At 35.2% G+C, this 24,847-nt stretch overlaps 1 long non-coding RNA gene across 1 annotated transcript; it reads right to left on the reverse strand.

Annotated features, from left to right (window-relative positions):
* Positions 1-24,400, reverse strand: LOC307186769. The gene is made up of 3 exons (XR_013828459.1): positions 24,101-24,400; positions 23,070-23,236; positions 1-80 (listed from the first exon to the last, which is right to left on the reverse strand). It is a non-coding gene; the product is annotated as an uncharacterized lncRNA (long non-coding RNA).
* Between the last annotated feature and the right edge of the window lie 447 nt (positions 24,401-24,847).

Genomic DNA, 24,847 nt, shown 5'->3' on the forward strand with positions numbered 1-24,847 from the left:
GTAAGTTTTCTTTAGAGAATGCTGAAATTTCTGCCCAGACTCAGTAAAATGCTCCATCACTTGCATTATTAAGCACACAACTGAAAAAAAAAAGGATGGGTAGACATAATTTAGATGGTAAAAATGATAGCCAAGAATTTGAGTTGACACACAACTTTAAAATATTAGGTAAATTAGATCATTTGATTTAAAATTCAACCTGCCCCATTTCCTCTACTCAGATTCCTGATTTCTCTTCTCCTACTATACATTTTATATAAAAATACAGTTTACTTTATCTATGGCTTATTGTCCATCTTTCAGCTAGAATGTATATTCCTGAAGTTTTTATTTGTGCAGTGATGGGTATATGTGGGCAGAGTGACACAATGTTTGATGGATACTAGAATCAGATTATGGTGAGCAGAGTGGTAACGACTGGGTATGCCATGCCATTTTAGTATTGTTTCTTAATGAGATTTAGTTCACCCTAAGTATACTGTATATCATAAAGTCACTCTCTAAAATTTTATTTTTCAACAATGTGAACCCTATGTTCACCATTGTGCATTTAGTTCGAGACAGTGCCTAATAGTTCCTCAATAAATACTTATTAAATGAGTAAATAAACCAAATACTGTAGTAAGACTGTCAAAAGGAAACATAGGATTGATTAAACAAAAACTGTAAAACCGTGAGTTTAATAATTCATAGAAAAGAGAAATAAGAGTGGTTTAGAAAGCCCTTATTAAAGAAGTAAAATTTTTCAACAATAGGAATTCCAGAAAACTTTACATACACTTCTGTAATTTTTTTGGCCTTATCCCTGAATAACTCGTATTATTATTTACTGAGAACTTTTCTTTAATTGATCCTAATTTTTATTTAAGTAAATGTATATAAAATCAGTTTTACAACTGGAGGACTGGTATCACTTCTTTTAATATAAGTTAAGAATAAAATGGGTATACATGGTAAAAAGGTGCATTTACTAAGTTCTAGCTAGACATTTTCATTCAAAGGTCCTGAGCTTGAAGTAGATTAGCAAGTGTTAGAGATATGTTAAAAATAAGCTAAGGTCAAATTTGACATTAGTCAGAAAGACTGAAAAGAGCATCATGCTGTGAGCGAATGCTCTATAATTTCAATTCCTTGTACCACATATAAGCACCGCCTGTGCAACCTCAAATCATCTTGCATTCCATAGACGGTGCATGCCCACACTTCAGGAAAGGTCTACTAAGCAGCTACTGACAAGACTGTGAAGTACCATGCAAAGATGAAGAACAGGAAACTTTTACTGACATCCTATTATATGTCAAACATTCTGCAAAGTAATGAACATTTGTTCTATAATCCTTCTCTGACTCTATGGTATCTCCTGATATGCATAATACCTCTACAGAGTCTCTGTAATTGAATATGATAGAAACAGTGGGTCAAGATTATATTTTATAATTATATTTTATAATTATTTCCTAATTTAATCTCTATTTTTAATAGATTGTATATTGACATGGTACAAAATTCAAAATCCAAATGTTTTCCATGAATGTCATTCCACAATGGCATATAATAAAATTCTGCCTTCCCTCCCTGTCTCCCAGTCATTCAATTTGCCCCTAAATATTAGCAACAGTTTTAAACAGATGGTAGCTTACAGTATACATTGTTCTATAAATTGCTTTATTCAGTTAACAATATATCTTAAGAATACTCTTAGGGAAAAAAGAAATTTTAGTAAAGAAAAGTGCTTTAGGGACTTCCCTGGTGGCACAGTGGTTAAGAATCCACCTGTCAATGCAGGGGACACGGGTTCGATTCCACATGCTGCAGAGCATGTCCAGGAAGATCCTACATGCCACGGAGCAACTAAGCCCGTAGGCCACAACTACTGAGCCTGCTCTCTAGAGCCTGAAAGCCACAGCTACTGAGCCTGCATGCCACAACTACTGAAGCCCAAGCGCCTAGAGCCTGTGCTCTGCACCAAAGGAAGCCACTGCAATGAGAAGCCTGTGCACCACAATGAAGAGTAGCCCCCGCTCTCCACAACTAGAGAAAGTCCGCATGCAGCAATGAAGACTCAACGCAGCCAAAAACAAACAAATAAATAAATTTATTAAAAAAAAAAGTGCTTTAGTGAAAGTAGGATAGGCTACTTAATGACAAAGGAACCCCCCCATAATCATTAGCTCAAAAAACAAAGAAGTTATTTCTAATTCAAGAACAGTCCAAAGTGAGCCATCCTAGTGAATTAGTAGCTCTGTGCCACAGAGGCTGGCTGTAACTATGACATCATATATACATGACTTCCAAGGTCATCCTGATCAGTCCCATTCTAAAGGGTAAGGGATAAAGAGTGAAAGCCAATGGTCAGAGCTTTTCTCTTAATCAAATAAAACAGAGATTACAAATATCCTTTCCATTCACATGCTAATGATAGAGCTTAATCACTTGACCACAGCTAGAAGAAAGAATGGCTGGGAAAAGCAATCCCAGCTGGGCCACCATGTCTCAGTTTTAACTCTATTATTATGTTAGGAGGAGGAATGGATTTTGGTGAACAGCTAGCAAGATACATAATAAATTTATGTTTATTGAATAAATAAAGAAATTTCACCCATAATTTCAGAAATATTTAAATTATTTCTATGATACCTTAGATATATAATTAGGTAAGGTTAACTAAGGTTCATCTGAAAAGTTTCAACAAGGATACACAGGCATGTAATTCCTGTTATGATATTAAACATTTCCATCATCCAAAAAGGTTTCCACATCCCCCTTGCAGTCATATCTCTTCCTTGATCCCTACCTCTGACAAGTCATATACTTTCTGTCACAATAGTTTGGCAATTTTTAAGCATTTCATTTAATGGAATTGTGTAGTATCTTGTCTTTTGTGTCTGGCTTCTTTCACTTAGAAAGATGCTTTTGATATTCATCCACGTTTTACAGTGTCTCACCAACTTGTTCCTTTTTATTGCTAGCTAAGATTCAATACTTTATAGTAATGCAATAATTTGTAGTATGCACTACAGTTTTTTATCCATTTACCAGTTGATGAGCTTTTGAGCTGTTCCCAGTGTTTGTTGTTATTGTGGTAAGAACATATAACATGAAATCTAGCCCCTTAACAAAATTTTCAGTGTACAATATTGTTGACTATAGACATGATGTTATATAGTATGCCTCTAGACCTTATTCATCCTGCATAACTGAAAATTTATACCCAATGAATATCAACTCCATATTCCCCCCTTCCCTCAGCCCCTGTAAACCACCATTCTACTCTCTGCTTCTATGATTTGACTATTTTCGGTTCCTCATATAAGTGAAAACATGCAATGTTTGTCCTTCTGTGACTGGCTTGTTTTACTTAGCATAATCTCAAGTTTCATTCATGTTGTCACATATGGTAGGACTGTTTAAAGTTTTTGATATTCTGAACAAAGCTGCTAGGAAAATCTGAACACAAGTGTTTTTGTGATGTATGTTTTCATTTCTTTTGGGTAAATATCTAAGATGGTGATTGTGCAGTCATATGGTAAGTGTATGTTTACTTTAAGCTGTTTTGAAAGTGGCTCTTCCGTTTTTCAATCTGTCCATCGATATATGCGAGTTTCAGTTGTTCAACATCCCTATTAACACTTTTTTCTCCTCCTTTTTAATTTTAGCCGTTTTAGTGGGTGTGTAATTGTTGTTTTAATGGGCATTTCCTTAATTACTAATATTCAGCACCTTTTAATGTGCTTATTTGCCATCAGTATCTCTTCTTTGATAAACTGACACTTCAAATCTTGGGCCCTCTTTTAATTTTTAGAAGATAAATTTTTATGTGTAAAAAATATAAATAATACCAAGTATTAATAGGATATTAAATCCTCTTGAAATTCAGTATTAAGAACAGGATCCCATGTAACTGTAAGAATAAATTCTAGGTAAATTTTGGACTTTCTAATGATAGATATTACAAATAAGTATTAACTGACAGACTAAGCAGAACATATTTGGAAATATGACATACCAAAACTTATGGGATGTAGTAAAAGCAGCACTAAGAGGGAAGTTCATAGTGATAAAGCTTATGTTAAGAAGAAGAAAGAGCTCAAATAAACAACCTAAATTTAAACATCAAGGAACTGGAAAAAAGAAAGAACTAAGCCCAAAGTTAGCAGAAGGAAGGAAATAACAAAGGCCAGAGAGGAAATAAATGAAATAAAGAAAAGAAAGACATTAGAGAAGATCAATGAAACTAAGATATGGTTTTTTTTTAAAAGAAAAATAAACTAGACAAAACTTTAGCTATACTTGCAAACAAAAAATAGAGAGGACTCAAATAAAATTAGAAATAAAAGAGGAGGCATTACAACTAATGCAACACAAATACAAAGGATCATAACAGACTGCTATGAACATTAAACACCAACAAACTGGAAAACCTAGAAGAAATGGATTAATTCCAGAAACATAAAACTTACAAAGACTGGATCATGAAGAAATAAACATCTGAATAAACCAATTACTGGTAAGGAGATTGAAACATTCCAACAGAGGAAAGCCCAGGACCAGAAGGTCCCTGTGAATTTTCACTGGTGAATTCTACCAAACATTTAAAGAATTAATACCAATTTTCTCATCTCTCCCAAATATAATAACAAAAAAAAAAAAAGAAAAAAAAAAGAAGAGGAGGAAACACTTCCAAACTCATCTACAAGGCCAGCATTACCCTGATACCAAAACCAGACAAGGATACTACAAGAAGAGACAATTTACAGGCCAATATCCCTGTTCAACATAGATGCAAAAATCCTTAACAAAATATTAGCAAACCAAATTTAACAATACAGTCAAAGGATCATGTACCATGATCAAGTATGATTTATTCCAGGGATGCAAAGATGGTTCAACAACTGCATAATCAATGTGATATACCACATTAACAAAATGAAGGATAAAAATTATAGGATCACCTCAATAGAAGCAAAAAAAAGCATATGACAAAATATGACACCCATTCATGATAAAAACTCTCAAAAAGGTGGCTATAGAGAGAACATACCTCAACATAATAAAGGCCATATGTGATAAGCCCACAGCTAACATCATACTCAATAGTGAAAAATGAAAGCTTTTCCTAAGATGAGGTGCAAGGATGCCCACTCTTGCCACTTTTATTTAACATAGTACTGGAAGTCCTAGCCAGGGAAATTAGGCAAGGTAAAGAAATAAAAGACATCCAAATCCAAATCAGAAAGGAAGAATAAAACTGTCTCTATTTGCAGATGACATGATATTATATAAAGAAAATCCTAACCACTCCACCAAAACACTGTTAGAACTAATCAATGAATTCAGAAAAAGTACAGGATACAAAAATTAATATACAAAAATCAGTTGTGTTTCTATGTGAAATCTAAAAAATAAACTAGTGAATATAACAAAAAAGTAACAGACTCGCAGATATAGAGAACAAACTAGTGGTTACCAGTGGGGACAGGAAAATGGGGGGAAGGGCAAGCTCGGGGTTGGGGATTGAGGTACAAACTACTATGTATAAATAAAAAACCAACAAGAATATATTGTACAGCACAGGGAACACAGCCAACATTTTCTAATAACTATGAATGGAGAATAATCGATAAAATTTTTGAATCACTATGTTATACACCTGAAAATAATAAAATACAGTTAATCAACTATACTTCAATACAAAACAAATAGAAGGCATGAGAGAGCTGAGAATCAACTGTGTGTGTTGCCCAACTGTTGAAACTAAGAAGTGCTGGTCACCACCACTGACTTCTGCAGCAACTAGGACTGACTCTAGAAAAAAAAAATAAGTTGTATCTCTATATGCTAACAAGAAACTATCAGAAAACAATCTCATTTACAACTGTATCAAAAAGAATAAAATATCCAGGAATAAATTTAACCAAGGAGGTGAAAGACTTGTACACTGAAAACTATAAGACATTGATGAAAGAAACTGAAGATGACACATATGAATGAAAAGATATCCTGTCCTCATGGATTGAGAGAACTAGTACTGTTAAAATGTTCATACTACCCAAAGAAATTTACAAATTAAATGCAATTCCTATCAAAATTCCAATGGCATTTTTCACAGAACTAGAACAAACACCCTAAAATTCGTATGGGACCACAAAAGTCGTTGAATAGCCGAAGCAATCTTAAGAAAGAACAAAGCTGGAGGCATCATGCTTTGATTTCAAACTAAATTACAAGGCTATAACAGAGGAGTATGGCACTGGCATAAAAGCAGACACACAGATCAGTTTAACAATAGAGAACCTGGAAATAAACTCATGCTCATAGGGTCAATTAATCTACAACAAAGGTGCCAAGACTATACAATGGGTAAAACCTCATCTCTTTAATAAATGGTTTTGGGAAAACTGGACAGCCACATGCAAAAGAATAAAACTGGCCTCCTATCTTACACTATACACCAATATCAACTCAAAATGGATTAAGACTTGAACGTAAGACCTTAAACCATAAAACTCCTGGAAGAAAACTTAGGTTTTAAGCTCTCTTATATTGTTTTTGGCAATGATTTTTTGGATTTGACACCAAACGCTATAGCAACGAAAGCAAAAACAAACAAGTAGGACTGCATCAAACTAAATAGCTGCTGCACAGCAAAGTAAACCATCAACAAAATAAAAAGGCAACATATGGATTGGGAGAAAATATTTGCAAATCATATAGCTGATAAGGGGGTAATATCCAATATACATAAAAAGTTCATACAACTCAGTGGCAAAAGAAACCAAACAATCCAATTAAAAAATGGGCAGAGGATCCAAACAGATTTTTTTCCAAAGACATACAAATAGCTAAAATGTACATGAAAAGATGGTCAGCATCACTAATAATCAGGAAAAGGCACATCAAAACCACAATGAGATACTATGTAACACTTGTTAGAATGGCTACCATCGAAAAAGACCAGATAACAAATGTTGATGAAGATGTGGAGAAAAGGGAACTCTTGTATGCTGTTGGTGGTAATGTAAATTGATGCAGCCGCTGTGGAAAACAATATGTAGGTTCTTCTAGAAGTTAAAAATAGAACTACCATATTACCCAGCAATTCCACTTCTGCGTATATATCCAAAGGAAATGAAATCAATATCATGAAGAGATAACTGCAATCTAGGTCTGTTGCAGTATTATTTACAACAGTCAAGATATGGAAACAACCTAAGTGTCTGTCAACAGATGATGGATAAAGATGATGTGATATATGTGTGTGTGTGTGTGTATATACATATACACATCTCTATACACAATGGAATATTATTCAGCTATGAGAAAGAAATTCTGTCATTTGCAACAACATGGATGGACTTTGAGTGCATTATGCTAAGTGAAAAAAATCAGAAAGACAAATACTGCAAGATATGACATTTATAGCATCATAAAAAAAGTCAAATTCAGAAACAGAGAGTAGAAAACTTGTTGCAGAGAGTTAGCGGAAATTGGGAGAGGCTGGTAAAAGGGTGCAAACTTTCAGCTGAGATTAATACGGTCTGAGGATCTAATGTAAAACATGGTGAGTATAGTTGATAACACTCTATCTTATAATTGAATTTTTTTTAAAGTAGAACTTAAATGTTCTCATCAAAAAAGAAAAGATAAATATGTGATGGATGTGGTAATTAACTAGATTGTGAGAATCTTTCATGAGGTATACGTGTATCAAATCACAATGCAGTTTAAATCTTATAATTTTGTCAATATACCACAATAAAGCCAAAAAGTGTTTGTTATATGTTAAAATATTTTTAACACTAATAATTGCTAAGCTTTCATAAATCAGTTTTCACCATGATGCTAAGGATTTTGTTTGACCTTCTATGATTTCACACTAAAAAGGCCTCTCTGGTTAATGACATGGGCATTAGTCCCCAAATGCCTGAGGCTGTCACTCACTCGATATTTTCCTGAATAGGATACCTAACATTCAGTAGCTCTTACTAAGAATGATAGATTTGGGTATAGTTTACCACTGCAATCCCTCTATTTTATTTTAAATGATTTAAAATGTTTATTTTAAATTTTATTTGATATATTTTACGGTATGACAACCATTCTTAGATATATTGAATAGGAACTAAAAGGCTAGTATACTTTTCCACATGCATATGTGAAATACTCATGTCATATCCGAACAATGATTAAAAAGCTTACAATCATTCTGGACAGATAATTCAATAAGCTAGTCAAAAATCACATATTAGTTTTTTTCTATCTTAGAAATTATTGAAAGAAAATTTTAGAGCATACTTTTAAGAAGCCATTCTGTATATATTTAATAATATTGAGGACATAGTCATGCCTTGATTCTAGCTATCTGAGGGTTTTGGATACATTTAAATCTCTACTTGTTTATTGGAAGGCCACTAATGTGAAACAATTTTTAAACAATCAGAAAAAAAGGTAGAGCAAAGATTCCAAATAAACTGTTCAACTACATGATCCAAATTCTAGGTTGTCATCTAATTAGCCAGATAATCTCAGATAAACCAATTTATCTGGATTCAGTTTCTTTATTTGTAAATGATAGTTTCGGATTTAGAGAATCTTTAAGGAGACATTCAATTCTAAAATCCCATAGTTAAAAGTACATCTTTTAAGAAGAGTATATTTTAGAAATTTATGTGTTTTGCTTTTACCATTGATTTTCTTTTCCTTGTATTACCTTGTTCTACTATAAAGTTTTCAGAAATTGTATGTATTTCCCTTTAATTCTAGAGAACATGGCCACCACTATCTCAAATAATACCACAATATACAACCTTTTTCATCTTGATCTTGTTAGTACTGGAGAAGTTTTTCATGAATGCCCTGCTAACAAGGGAAAGATCATAATTTTAATTTTTGTTCCATTATTTCATATTTTCATATTGAATCCACTGTTCCATATCACTTCTGATATCTGTACATATTTCAGTGACCATTTGGTTGAGTGTGGGTAGTTTATATGCACCATTAAGAAGCAATAACCATACTTTCCATTTAGTCCCTCAATCTGGGTCTGTCTGATGTTTCACTATGGTTAGATTCAGATTATATATTTTTGGCAGAAATACTGTGGAAGTGACTCAATGTTCTTTCTAGTGTATCCTGTCAGAGTCTCCCACTGTTAGTTTGTCCTATTATTGGTGACACCTGTTAACTTTGATTACTTGACTGTTTTTCTGAGATTCATCCCTTCTAAAGTTATTATATTTCTTTTTTAAGTAATAACTAATTCATGGAAGAATACTTTGTGATATGTAAATTTCCTTACCAAACTTTTCTCACTTGTTTTATCAATCATCAATTTCTGTCTAAATCAATAATATCTATTATGGCCACAAAATGATGATTTTCTAACTTTATATTCTTTTCCCCCCACTTATTTATATATTTGTTTACTTATTTACATTAGTATAGACTCATAAATTTTTATTTCACGAAAGCTCTGTTATTCTCATTTATTCATTTTCATGAAATTGTCTCAAATTTGCCCAGTGAGAGCCACTTCAAGCTGGCTTCAGTGTCCTTTTGACATATTCTCAGTATATTATTTAACAATTCTTTCCTTTACATCACAACAAGATGCTCCAGGCTCATTGTGTACTCTCTCTGCCATAGCCCTGGACTCAGCCACTTCTCTAAGGTGCCCCAGCTTCCTTTAGTAGCCTATGGTATATAGTAACTGAATCTAAGAACTAGGTTTGCTCATCGCAACAGTGGTAGCTTTACTACTAGGACATTTCAGTAGGAAGAACTACTAAATATGCATATATTTAAATCTTCCTATCTCTAGCTACAATTTTATTTCTATTTCTCTATTTTAAAAATATGCATTTGTACTGCTATCTTCAATTTTCATTTATTATAACAGAGTTCATTCTTGTCTTCTCCCTTTTCATTTTCTAACTCCTTTCTCCACAGGCAGAAATATGGCTTTCATTATTCTCAATATATTTACTCATATGCTCAATCCTAAAATTCATAAATAGTAATTTTAGAATTGCTAACTCATACCACTGTGAACTGGGCTCCTTTTAAATCCTAACCCCACAGTGGTCTTTAATTCAAAGAATCACAAAAAATTTATACATGCAGCACAATCCTTTTCTCACTGTTCTAAACGTGTAGAAAATCTGTCCGTTCACGCTTCTTTTTTATTGCTAGTCATCATCTCTGAAAAGGTGCCATTTGGTTTAGGAAAAGGGTATATATATTTGTTATCTGTGTTCAAGTATGTCTTTCATTTTGTTAGACAATGACCGATGCTACATGAGTATCATTAAAAACATTAGTGACACTTTTTCGGTCACATACACGAAATGACTAAATAGTATTCAAAGCTTATAATTCATCAGATACAAGCATAGTGCATACTCCTGGGCAATTACCGTATATCCTCAATGTCAGCACAGCTTATGTGTCTCTCTATTGTTGCACATAATTTTTTGAAGACCTAATTTAGATTAAAGCTTTATTATGTTGGAAGGCAGTAGGAGAAGGCAGCCTTAGTATTATTTAAACCTGGTAGCTATGAATTTCAATATTAATTTCTAGGCAGGCGCTCTTTCCTCACCTACAAATAGAAGCTAACAATTCACTGATGTACAAAACATGACAATGGTCACAGCCTAGGGCTCCATCTATTAAGATATAATAAGGCCCTGACATACTCTCTGCACAAAACTTCACACAACCTGTGACCTTGATTGGGAAACTACTTCTGTGATGTCTTATTTGCCCCTTACTATGACTGGGCTAAACAATTCATGAAATAAGTGTCTATTTCCCCCAATCATACATTCTTCCCTCAAATCCACCTCAAACTAGCTTTTCTCTCACTCAGCAAGTTGTTTATTTCTAGTTGCTGTGGAATTTAAATCAAAACAGCCCACAGAATTGTTTCTGTCTCATACGGGGCCATACCACAGAGCAGAAGCAGCTTTATTGAGAGGACAAGACTCATATATTCGGCCAAGTAACATTTAAATCATTTTTAGGCAAATGTTTCAGCTGAGTTTAAGTAGACAAAGATTTTTTTATGACTGATGAGTGGGACTTAGGCTGTAGATTGGATAGGACTTGGAGAGTGAGGGGGGGGCAAGAGTGTGCACTAGGTAGAGGGGCTATTGTGGGTAAGGGCAGAGGAGAAAATCCAGCTGAACTTGGACTTTGTATTTCCCTCAGGCAGCACAAATTCAGTATGTCCCAAACTGAATGTATTCTCCCCACCACCCAAGCCTGTTTCTCCTCCACTCTCCCTTGTCTGTGAATCCAACATCGACCCTGAGGTCTATGTCAGGAAACTAGACATCATCCTAGCCAAAATGATTTCATTTCTGTTACCTCCCACCTCCCATATTCTATCATCCAGACAGCTAAGTCAATTATATAATCTGAAGGAATCTCCACACTTTCTTTCTTGGCATGGCTCTACAAATACATCCATGTTTTCTCTCTAGCCTCATCTCTCACCATTACTCTTTCTGCCTTGTCTATACAGAACTAGAGCCCCAACTTGTTTCATACATTCTCTCCATTTCAAACTTTTGCAGCTGATTCTCTTTGACTTTCAGGACTCAGCTCATGCATTTTATCACCTGTGAGAAGCATGTCCTTCATTACCTCTTCATTACCATGTCCTCTTCATTACCTCATTTTGATTCATTACATTTCTTAGTACATTCTATGTCAGTCGTCTGATTACTTCTTGGGCTTCCCAACCATCCCATGTATATTTGCAAGTCTTACTTGTCTTAGCATCCCCTGGGAAACTGGCATAAGACAGGTATTGACTAAAGACTTATCAAAAAAATGAATGAACTAATGGATGTTGGGGAATAATAAATAGTTCAGGCTGTTTGGGGTCCAGGAATTATGCTAGGCAAGTTATGGATGGGATATACATGTGAAAGGATTGTGTAGAGTCTTAGGATTTTATGTTGCAGATCTTAAGGAGTCACTGAAGTTTTTATGGAGGAAAACTGACTTAATAAAAGCAGTGCGCTTGGAAGATGAATCATGCTAACAGCAATGCCTGGAGGAAAGGATACTAGTGTTAGGAGACTGGCCAGGAGGCCAGGTCAATAATTTAAGTGCAAGATAACAAAGGCCTCCGATGTGGTGGTAGCAGGAATAAAAGTTTGAATATGTCTATAAAGTAAACAAAGATTTTTTAGTGTTTATTAAGATTTGAAAAGGATAAACTGGAAAATTTTTTCTTTGCATATGTTAGTCAAGTCTTTTGTAAAACTCAAAGACAGTCATACAAATTAGAAAAACAACTTATACAAATAGACAAAACTGATGAGAAAAGAACTCACAGAAAAGGAATTAATAAACACAGGAAAAAAATTCAACCTCATTAGTAATCCAAATAATAAAAATCCTGATAGTTCTTTGGCCATAATCCTAAAACATGGCAAGTAACAAAGCAGATTGGAGGTTAAACTTATCTTAGTTGCTCAGTGACACTTTGCACTGGTACCCCTTGCCTCTAGGAAGTCAGACAATGGATGACAGTGGCACAGTTTGAAAGCCAATCAACAACTATCACACTCCAGTAACCACATTTCCACAGCTAAAAGCCATCTAACCCTCTCATCTCTGACAGCCTTCCAGTTCCTCAACTCCACACTTCTCAAAGTTGTATCTATGTCAGCTCTGAGACACTGTGACTTATAAGTACATCTCACCCATGCACAAGCAAGCAAAAAAGCCAGCTTCTTTTGATTTTAAATAAACGTTTTCTTCTTTCAATGGGTGAGTAATTCTCTCTAATGCACTTCAGGTGAGAGGGTAAATGGTCATAGCTTTTCTGTAAAGAGATTTACTAATTCATTAAGAGATTTTGAAAGTTTGAATTCTTTCACACAATAGTTTGATTCTAAGAAAATATCTTAAGAAGACAATCAGAAATGAAGTCTTAATTATAGGGATATTCATTGCTAGATTATTTTGATTAGTGAAAAATTTTAAATGGCTTCAATGACCAACAATAGGAAAATGGTTGAATAAATTACAGAATATTACTTGAACGAGGTATTATATAGACACTAAACAATGTCTTCAGACTTTTTGGTAACATTGGAGCATGCTCATGTAATAAATAATTGGAGAGGATTTCAAGATGTTTGTGCAATGTGATTATAGATGTGGACATGCGTGACTGTTAAGTACCCCAAGGTTTCCATGGTTACCACTCCTTGGTGGAATTACACAATAATTTTTATTTTAATAATCCTACATATTGTCCATATCTTTTCACAAGTATTTACTTAATATCATAAAAATACTTATTTAAAAAGATTACAGAAGATTCTTATTTTAAAAGTTTCTGGTTCCTGAAGTAAGGAGCTTAGAAGTTGCCCCTCCATTCTAACAAGTAAAAAGCTGAACAGGTTGAAAAATTAACAACTCTTCTTGGATCCATAAGAGAGGAGGGGACACAGAGGAAACCACTGTCTCCAAGATTGGAGAAACAGACAAGGGAATACAGGGAGTCAAAACTTACCAGAGCAGAGAGTCATGATTGGAAATACCGCTGGAACCAGCGCCCAGGTAGGAAAAACAGAACCGTAATTGACGAATTGCTGGAGGCTCAGTGCAGACAACTCTGAGAGTTAAAATCTCCAAGGGAGGGCTTCCCTGGTGGCGCAGTGGTTGAGAGTCCGCCTGCCGATACGGGGGACACGGGTTCGTGCCCCGGTCCGGGAAGATCCCACATGTCGTGGAGCGGCTGGGTCCGTGAGCCATGGCCGCTGAGCCTGCGCGGCCGGAGCCTGTGCTCCGCAGCGGGAGAGGCCACAGCAGTGAGAGGCTCGCATACCGCAAAAAAAAAAAAAAAAAAAAAAAAGAACTCCAAGGGAATTAAGTCATGGAGGGTACCCACAATACTGTGACATTTACCCCCAGGAATCTGACCAGATTCCCACAGTATACATTGGAGAGAAATCCGCTTGATCTTCCCTCAGGGGGAGAGGGAAGGGAGCCATTTTAAAATACCCAAGAACAATGAGAGAAAAAAACTCTGCTCTTCTTATTAAGGCCTGTCCTCAGGGGAAACTAGTTAATGTGATCCTACACTTTAGGGGTAGTATTAGAGTCTAACTGGCCTGGGGAAGGGAAATAGCCAACTCCAGCTGGCTCTAATCTTCCATGAGAGAGAAGTGAAATACCCAATTCCAGCCCGGTCTAGCCTTCCTATTCCACCGAAGGAAGGAGGGAAAAAAAGAAAACTTAAGAAACACTTGTGAGGTTCCCAGTCCAGAGGCATAAGCTCGCTAAAATACTGAAACTTAAACATAGGACTACAGAATGCTTCCCCTCCCCCAACACCTCACCACCGCCTTATTAAAGGCCTATTTACAGCAGTTCCTTTTACTTTTACATCATGTCCAGATATAAAGAAAAATTACATGGCATACCAAAAGGCAAAAAACACAGTTCAAGAGACACAGCAAGCATCAAAACCAGCCATGGCAGGGCTGTTAAAATTATCAGACTAAGAATTAAATAAAAGCTATAATTAATATGCTAAGGGCTCTAATGAATAGATACCAGGAAAGAATAGATGGGCAGTGTAAGCAGAGGGATGGAAATCCTAAGAACAAAAAAGAAATGCTAGAGATCAAAAACACTGTGACAGAAATGAAGAATGCCTTTGATGGGTTTATTAGTAGACTAAACACAGCTGAGGAAAGAATCTCTGAGCTACAAGATCTATCAATAGAATCTTTGAAAACCAAAAAGCAAAGAGAACAAAGACTGAAAAAAAAAAAAACAACAACCCGGAAAATCCAAGCTGTAACATATATGCAGTAGAATACTAGAAGAGAGAAAGGAACAGATGAAAATATTTGAACCAATAATGACTGAGAAGTTCCCCAAATTAATGTCAGACACCAAACCACAAATCCAGGAATCTGAGAGACTACCAAGACAGATAAATGTCAAAAAAAATACTTATCATTTTCAAATCATAGGAAATCGAAGGTAAAGAAAAAAAATCCTGAAAGAAATCAGAGAGAGGAAAAAACCCTTACTTATAGAGGAACAAAGATAAAGGTTACATCCAACTTCTCCTCATAAAAGATGCAATCAAGGAGAGTGAATTAAAATATTTAAAACATTGAGAGAAAAAACTCACCAGCCTAGAATTCTGTACCCTCTGAAATTATCCTTCAAAAGTAAAGAATAAAGGACTTTCTCAGATAAACAAAAACTTGAGGGAATTTCTTTCTAGTAGATCTACCTTACAAGAAATGTTAAAAGAATTTTTAAAAAGATATAAATCAGAAACTCAGTTCTACAGAAAAAAAGGAAGAGCATTGAGAAAGAATAAGTGAAGGTAAAATAAAAACTTTTATTTTTCTTATTTTAATTGATCTAACAGATAATAATTTGTTCAAAATAATCATAGCAAAATGTATTCAATTATGTATGTTTATTTGTATATCAAATATCATATATATGCTTATGTATGCTTACTTATAAGTGAAATGAATGACAGCAATAATAAAAGAAATGGGATGAAAAAATTAGGCTTATTTTGTTATTATAAGGTACTCATACTGCCAGGAAATGATAGCAGTATTTGAAAGTAGACTTAGATTAGTTATAAATGTATATTGCAAATTCTGGGGCAACGACTAAAAAATGTTAAAAAAAGAAGTATAAGTAATATGGCAAGAAATGAGAGAAAGGAGAATCATACAAAATGCAGAATTAAGACCACAAGAGGCAGAAAAAGAGTGGAAGACAAAAATAGGAATAAAGAACAAGTGCAACAAATAGAACACGGTAGTGAATATGGTAGATATTAATTCAATTACTATATCAATAATCACTTGCGATGTCAATGATATAAATGTACCAATTTAAAAACAGTGGATCAAAAACACAACTCAACTATATGTTGTCTATAAGAAACCCACTTTAAATATGAAGACACATATAAATAAAAAAATCAATGGATGGAGAAAAATATATCATGCTAACATTGAACAAAAGAAAGTAAGAGTGGCTACATTAATTTTAGACATAGTACACTTCATAGCAAGAAAAGTTATTAAGGATAAAGAAGGGCATTGAATAATGATAAGGGTCAAGTCTCCAAGAAGACATAATAATTCTTAACATGTACATGCCTAACAATATTGTCAAAACAGATGAGGCAAAAACTGAGAGAACTGTAAGGAGAATAGATAAATCCACTATCATAGTTGGAGACTTCAACACCCCTCTCAGAAACAGACAGATCCAGCAAGGCAGAATATCAGTAAAGACATAGCTGAATTCAATATCACCATTAATCAACTGGATATAATTAACATCTATAGACTACTACATCTATCAACAGCAGAAAATGGCATTTTTCTTAAGGTTGCATGGAACATTTATCAAAACAGTCCACATTCTGGGCCATAAAACTCACCTTAACAAATTTAAAAGAATAGAAATCATACATTATGGGGAGGGGGAAGGGTGAGCTGTGACAGGGCGAGAGAGAGTCATGGGCATATACACACTGACAAACGTAGTAAGGTAGATAGCTAGTGGGAAGCAGCTGCATGGCACAGGGATATTGGCTCAGTGCTTTGTGACAGCCTGGAGGGGTGGGATAGGGGGGGTGGGAGGGAGGGAGACGCAAGAGGGAAGACATATGGGAACATATGTTTATGTATGACTGATTCACTTTGTTATAAAGCAGAAACTAACACACCATTGTAAAGCAATTATACCCCATAAAGATGTTAAAATAAATAAATAAATATTAAAAAAAAAAAAAGAAATCATACAATGTCTGTTCTCAGACCACAATGGAATTAAACTAGAAATCAATAACTGAAAAATAACTGAAAAAATCCCAAACCACATGGAGATTAAACAACACATTTCTAAATAACATATGGGTTAAAAAATAAATTGCAAGGGAAATTTTTAAAATATTTTGATTAAATGAAAATAAAAACACAAGCTATTGAAATTTATGGGATGCAGCAAAAGCAGTGCTTCCTTCCTTTTCTTCCTCTAAAGAAAAATTTATAGCATTGAATATGTATTTAAGAAAAGAATACCTAAAATCAATAATCTAAATTTACACCTTAGGAAATTAGAAAGAGAAGAACAAATTAAATCCAAAGTAAGCAGAAAAAAGACATAATAATAATTAAAGCAGAAATCAATGAAATTGAACATTGAAAATCAATAGAGAAAATAAACAAAATGAATACTGATTTTTGGAAAGATTAATAAAATTGATAAACCTCTAGCCAGGCTAGCTAAGAAAAAAAGAGAGAGGATAGAAATTACTGGTATCAGAAATAAAGAGAGGGGTCATCACTACAGACTCCATGGAAATTAAAAGGTTAATAAAGGAATACTATGTATAACTCTATGCCTACAAAATTGATAACCTAGATGAAAGGAACTAAATCTTTGAGCAGCCAATCTGCCAAAAATCACACAAGAAGAAATATATTATCCGAATAGGCCTATATCTATTAAAGGAATTGAGTTATTAATTAACAACCTTCCAAAGCAGAAAGCACAAGGACCAGATGGACTTATTAATGAATTCTACCAAACTTTTAAGGAAGACATTATACCGATTTTCAACAATCTCTTTCAGAGGACAGAAGCAGAGGGAATATTTCCTAACTCATTCTATTAGGCCAGCATTACCCTAACACCAAAACCAGACAAAGACATTACAATGAAGGAAAACTACAGACCAATATCTCTTATGAACATAATGCAAAAATTCTCAACAAAATATTTGCAAATTTTATCCAAAAGAGTATAAAGAGAATAATACACCATGACCAAGTGGGAGTTATTCCAGGTATGCAAGGCTGGTTCAACATTCAAAAATCAATTAATGCAATCCATCACATCAACAGACTATAAAGGAAAATTACATGATCATATCAATAGATGCAATAAAGGAATGTGATAAAAATCCAACACCCATTCATGATAAAAATTTTCAGTAAGCTAGGATTAGAGGGAACTTCCTCAACTTGATAATGAGAATATATACAAAATACTAGAGCTTTTATCATATTTTGTGGTGAGAAACTTGAAGTTTTCCCACTAAGATAAGGTACAAAGCAAGGATGTCCCCTTGCCATGTACTGGTACTTACCACTTCTTTTTAATATTGTACTGGAAGTCCTTGCTAATGCAACAAGGTAAGAAAAAGAAATAAAAGGTATATAGGGTTTGGGAAGGAAGATATAAAACTGTCTCTTTGAAGATGACATGACTGTCTATGTAGAAAATTTGAAAGAATAGACAAAAACACTTCAGGAACTGATAAGTGATTATAGCAAGTTTGCAGGATCCAAGGTTAATGTGCAAAAGTCAGTTGCTTTCATATATATATATATCATTAATGAATAAATGGAGTTTAAAAGAAAAAACACAATACTGTTTACATTAGTACCCCCAAAATGGAATACTTTGGTAAAAATCTAACAAAATATGTACATGATCTATATGAGGGAAACTACAGAATTCCAATGAACAAAATCAAAGAAGAATTAAATAAATGGAGAGATACCCCATGTTCATGGTCAGGAAGCCTGATTATTGTCTAGATGTCAGTTCTTCCCAAATTTGATCTATAGATTCAGTGCAATCCCAATCAAAATCCTAGCAGGCTACTTTATGAATACCAAAATTTGATTCTGAAGTTTATATGCAGAATGCAAATGACTCAGAATGGCTAACACAATATTGAAGGAGAAAAACAAAGTTGGAGGACTGACACTACCTGATTTCAAGACTTACTATAAAGTTATAATAATTAAGACAGTGTGGTATTGGTGAAGGAATAGACAAACAGATCAATGAAACATAATAGAGCCCAGAAATAGACTCCCATAAATACAGTCAATTCATCTTTGATAAAGGAGCAAAGGCAATGCAATGGGACAAATACAGTCTCTTCAACAAATTGTGCTGGAACAACTAGACGTCTACATGCAAAAAAATAAATCTAGACACAGACCTTCTGCCCTTGACAAAATTAGCTTAAAATGGATCACAGACTTAAATGTAAAACACAAAACTATAAAACTCTTAGAAGATAATATAGGAGAAAACTTGGATGACCTTGGGGATGGTGATGCATTTTTAGACACAACACCAAATATATGATCCATTTAAAAAATTGGTAAGTTTAATTTCATTAAAATTTAACACTTCTCTGAAAGACAATATCAAGAGAATTAGAAGTCAAGTCACATACTGGGAGAAAATATTTGCAAAAGACCCACCTGATAAAGATTATTATCCAAAATATACCAAGAACTCCTAAAATCCAGCAATATGAAAACAACCTGATTAAAAGTGAGCCAAAGGCCTTAACAGACACCACTCCAGAGAAAATACAGATGGCAAATATGTCATCAGGTGAATGCAAAATAATACAGTAGTGACATAGCATACACATCTATTGGAATGGCCAAAATCCAAAACACTGGCAACACTAAATGCTTGTGAGATTTTGGAGCAATAGGAACTCTCATTGCTGGTGGGAATTGGAAGACAGTTTTATGGTTTCTTATAAAACTAAACATAATCTTACCATATGATCTAGCAATCGTACTTTTTAGTATGTACCCAAATGAGTTGAAAACATGTCCACACAGAAAACTGTACACAGATGTTAATAGCCACTTTATTCGTTATTGCCAAAACTTGGGAGCAAACAAGATGTCCTCTAGTAGGTGAATGGATAAACAGTGGTACATACAGACAATGGAATATTATTCAGTGCTGAAAAGAAATGAGCTATCAAGCCATGAAAGATGGGGAGGACACTTAATTGCATATTAATAAGTGAAAGAAGCCAATCTGAAAGAGCTACATACTGTATGATCTCAACTATATGACAGTCTGGAAAAGGCAAACTTATGGGACAATAAAAAATCAGTGGTTGCCAGAGGTGGGGCATGGGGGATGGAGACAGGAATGGCAGAGCACAGAGGATTTTTAGGACAGTAAAAATACTCTGTATGATATTATATTGATGAGTATGTCATTATACATCACACATTTGTGCAAACCCTTGGAACCCTAATATAAACTATGGACTTTGATGATTATGATGTGTCACAGTAGGACCATCCTAGGTAAAAATATAACATTGTGGTGACCGATGTTGGTAATGGGGGAGGCTATGCATGTATGGGGCAGTGGATATGTGAAAATCTCTGTACCTTCCTCTCAATTTTGTTATAAAACTAAAACTGTTCTAAAACAGTCTTAAAAATAAATGATTATAGATGGACTAATTGAGTGTAAAATGTCAAGTAGGAAGATAATTCCCAGATGATTAAACCACGATGTTTGTAATGAGTAGTACAGCATGAAGGGGAGTTGGCTTTGGGCAGAGGATGATTGGCAAATATCCTCCATTCTCTTCACCTATGTTTTAGATGTATGATATATAAGCCTGGGCTGTTAGTTTCTGATTGATATTTTTCTTCTAGAACTTCACAATGGGTCATACAGTAGTCCTTCAGGCAACCACGGTTGACAGCAAAGTGGAGGGAGAAGAAGCACTAACAAGTTTTCAAATATCGCTCCAACTTTTTTTCTCTAGACTGGACTTCAATAAATGTTTAAACAGCTCAGTCAAATTTCAGAGAAAGGTTCCTAAACCACACATAATTTGTGTCTTTGTTTCTCTCACCCCTATTCTTGCCTTTGTGGTTAAAACTTTAGAATGTAAATTCTTACATAACTCTTCTGTCCCTTTTCCCATCCTTCTGTTATTTCTGCAGTCCTTTATTTAAACTTTTCCTTTAGGACTCAATACCCATGATAGAATTTGGATCCCCATCTATTCTTGTTCCTTGCAATCTTTGCTTCTTTAGGCTTAAGATAGCTCTAACTGGAGCTCTCACCTGCACCCACTTCTGATTACCCTAAAGGAGGGAGGTGCTAGCTTTCTTCTTTTCCAGAAGAGGCAGTTGGTTTCTTCTAGCACGAAATAGAATTGTGGCCAAGTTTTCTTCTAAAGTACCTCAAAATATAACTTGCCACCAAAATACTGAACTTTGAGTTTAAAGACTGCCTAGTTGATTGGAAAAACAGAATTCTGCTCTTTAACATTACTTTGTCCCTACTCCTTATACAATAATAATCCAGGCATTATTATACAAAAATATGATCTTATCTTGCCTGACTTCACCTCTAAGTTAATTAATTAACTGGCTTCTCTGCTTGACTCTTCCAAATGAGAAAAGCCATACTCATACAGTTTCCCTCTGGGAGTTACATGTTTCTTCCCTAAGAGCAAAGGTGGATGTTACAGATTATTTCACTCAAAACTCATGATCTCTAACCTCAGTCATGCCCTGATGTTTCCAGGTGACCCCTTGAAGGTATTTTATCTACTGTGCTTTCAGAGATATGGTAACTTCTGAAGGCAGGTTTCCTGGTTTCAAATCCTGACTCCCTTAACTTATAAGATGGACAACTTTGGGAAGATGATTACAACTTCATCATCTCCATGACTATGTTTTCTTGTCTATTAAAGTAGAATAATAATTCACCCTAGTATTGAATGATTTATTTTGAGTAAAGTATCTAAAACAGAGCTGTGCATAAAGTAAACATGCTATACTGATATCAGTGCTATCTCATTACTAATTTTGAATATTTCCTTTTCTCTGGCTCCTTCCCATTCACATTTGAACACAGTATGTTTCTTCCATCTTAGAAAAAACAAACAAAATCTTCCTTTATCCCACATCTGCCTCCAGTGACAATTCTCTTGTCTCCCTTTTATAGCCCAACATCTCACGTCTGTATTTACAGTCTTTAATCACTTACACCCTGCCGTTAAGATCGCTTACACACACACATTTAAAAAATTTCAATCTAGTTTTTAAGTCCACCAAACTCCTGCATAAACTTTATCTAAGATCAGCAAAAGCTCCTTGTTGGCTAAAAGAATTTTTGCCTCACTGATCTCTCTGCATCATCTGACACTGTTGAAACATTATCCGCTGTCTTGCTGACTTGGTTTTCTCACTGTGTCACAGGCTGTAGTCTATCCTTCTTCATGGGCCCATTATCCTCTGCCTTTCTTTTAAATATTCTTGTTCCTTCCTAGGCCTTTTTGTCTTATAGTCATTTGTTGTTCCATTCATTCACATGGCTTCAAAAACCATCTATAGATGACTCCCAAATCTATATATCTCAACTCTATCCTATACTCTCTTTCTGAAGTTTATGATTCATATATCCACATGTCTGTTGGGCAACCTTACTTTCATGGCCCTCAAGCTCAAAAGTTTAGACTTGACTGAACTCAGTACTGTCACTTGTCAGTATCTTTCACTGTGTTCCTACATCTCAGTGAATGTCATATCCCTCCTCCCATGTGGAGCCAGAACCCAGGATATAACCTGTGACTCATTCTTCTGCCTTCCTACCCCCCAAATTTTAATCAATGATGAAAACTTTCAATTCCTCCTGAGAGAAGCATCCTTTAAATCTGTTCATCTTTCTTCATCTCAACTGCTAGTATTTTAGTCAATGCCACCATCATTTCTTAACTGAGCAGTGGCTTTTGATTGGTATTCTCTCCCCCAGCTTTGCTCTCCACCCCACCCCTCAATTCATTCTCCATTCTGCCATCAGGGCACTTCTTTTTAAGTCCAAACTTACTCCTGCCAATCCTCCTCCCCTATATAATACCCTTCACTGGTTTCTCATCGATTTAAGCAAAAGTCCAATCTCCTTTTCATGCTCGCGGTCCTGGATGATCTCGCCCCCGGAGACAGTAATGCTCTAGTCTCATTGCTCAATGTTTTCTTCTTCCACTTATCGTCTAAGCTTACAGAACACTTTTTAGTCCTCAGACATAACTTACCTCCAAACCTACTCATACATCATTGCCACATTCTAGAATTCTCTTCCCACTACCCACCTCCTTTATCTGGCTGTATTAGTTTGTTACGGCTGTCATAACAAAATATCACAGACTGGGTGGCTTAAAGAACAGAAATTTATTTTCTCACAGTTCTGGAGGCTGGAAGTCCAAGATGTAGGTGCTGGCAGGTTTGGTTTCTCCTGAGGCCTCTCTTCTTGCCTTGCAGATGGCCACTCTCTTGCTGAATCATCACATGGTCATCCCTCCGTGCTGGCATATCCTTGGTTTCTCTCAGTGTGTCCAAATTTCCTGTTCCTATAAGGACACCAGTCAGATTGGATTAGGGCTCTCCCTAACAGCTTTGTTTTAACTTAATTACCTCTTTAAAGGCCCTATCCCCAAATACAGTCACATTCTGAAGTACAGGAGGTTAGGTATTCAACATATGAACTTGAGGGGACACATTTCAGCCTGACACTGGCTAATGCCTGTGTGGACTTCAGATTTCTCCTTTGATTTCAAATTTTTTGCAAAAGCATTTGTTAATTTTCCAAGTCTGATTTTTAGGCTTGCTTCTGGGCATTCTCATACCACCTTCTACTTCTCCCACTATGTTTTAAACAGTATGAGTGTAAAACCTATACGATTTTGGTCACTACAGTGTTCCCCAGAACCTAGTACAGTGTATGGCATATAAAAATCATTGCATTAATGTAAGAATAAGTGTATATATGTATAACCCCACCCCTTGCTTTCTTCCCTTGCCTCTATATTCAGTCTTATCACTTGTCAGAGCCCTACTGTCAACTGCAAGAGGACCCTAACTTGCAGTTTTCCAAAGAGATTACATCCTCTACGAATTCTGTGCCTTCGCTTATTCTTTCCGCCTGAATTCCTTCTTAGCCTTTATTAGCCTTATTAGCCTTGCTAATCCTTCAAGGTTGAACTCCTCTGGGAAGCTTTGGCATCTACAGTATGTACAGACACATTTCTTCTGGGCTCATAGCTCTTTGTCCTTATCATTGATCACTTCCACTAGACCATTTGCTCCTTCAGGAAAGTGATTTTCTTTTTTTGCATATTTGTATTTCATAGGTTTATCAGAGTAGTTGGCAATTAGTGGGAACTCAATACACATTTGGACAAACGTGAGACAAAGCTGAATGTAGTGATACTTACAAGGTTTTGTTGAACCTGATGTGAAGAAAACATTTTGTTTACTCCTTTAGATGCAAAAGTTGTGAAGGGGGAGTAAATCTGGTGTGCCACAGGAAGAGCAAGGAGTCAGCATGGCTGAAGTAGAAGGAGAGAACGGAAGATTGGTAAGAAATGAGGTCTGAGAGGCAATGGAGGTCAGATCGTTCACAGCCACTTAGGCAATTGTTAAGACGTTGATTTCACCCTGAATGAAAAAAGAATGGAGAAAATTGATTTATATTTTGGCTGTAGGTTGAGAATAAGCTATTAGGGATGGGGAATAGGGTGTGGGGGTGGGCAAGGACAGAAGACCAATTAGGAAATCCGGATAATAATTCAGGTGAGAGATAACGTGGTGCCAGTTGGGGGATGATCATGATAGAGATGGAGAGAAGCGGTTGGAGTCTGGATATATTGTGACAGTAGACCTTACAGGATTATTGACCAGTAGGATATAAAGATGTGAGTTAATGAAATGAATGAATGAAATGACTCTGGATGGTGTGTATCTATTCATATATAAAGTACATCTTTCACTATCTATTAACTTAGATAGTCCAGAATTTAAAATGGATACTTTAAGAAACTTGATAAAACTGGAGTCAGAAATACATTTTAGGACAGATGGTAGGATATTGAATAAGACAAAAATTAAAGTCTTTAAGAGAGATTAAAAGGAAAATATTTTTTGATGTGCTGTGGAAGTGTGTACAAACAGGGCCTAATTAC

This window comes from Stenella coeruleoalba (genome assembly GCF_951394435.1).
Source record: "Stenella coeruleoalba genome assembly, chromosome: 5".
NCBI classification, from domain to species: Eukaryota; Metazoa; Chordata; class Mammalia; order Artiodactyla; family Delphinidae; genus Stenella; species Stenella coeruleoalba.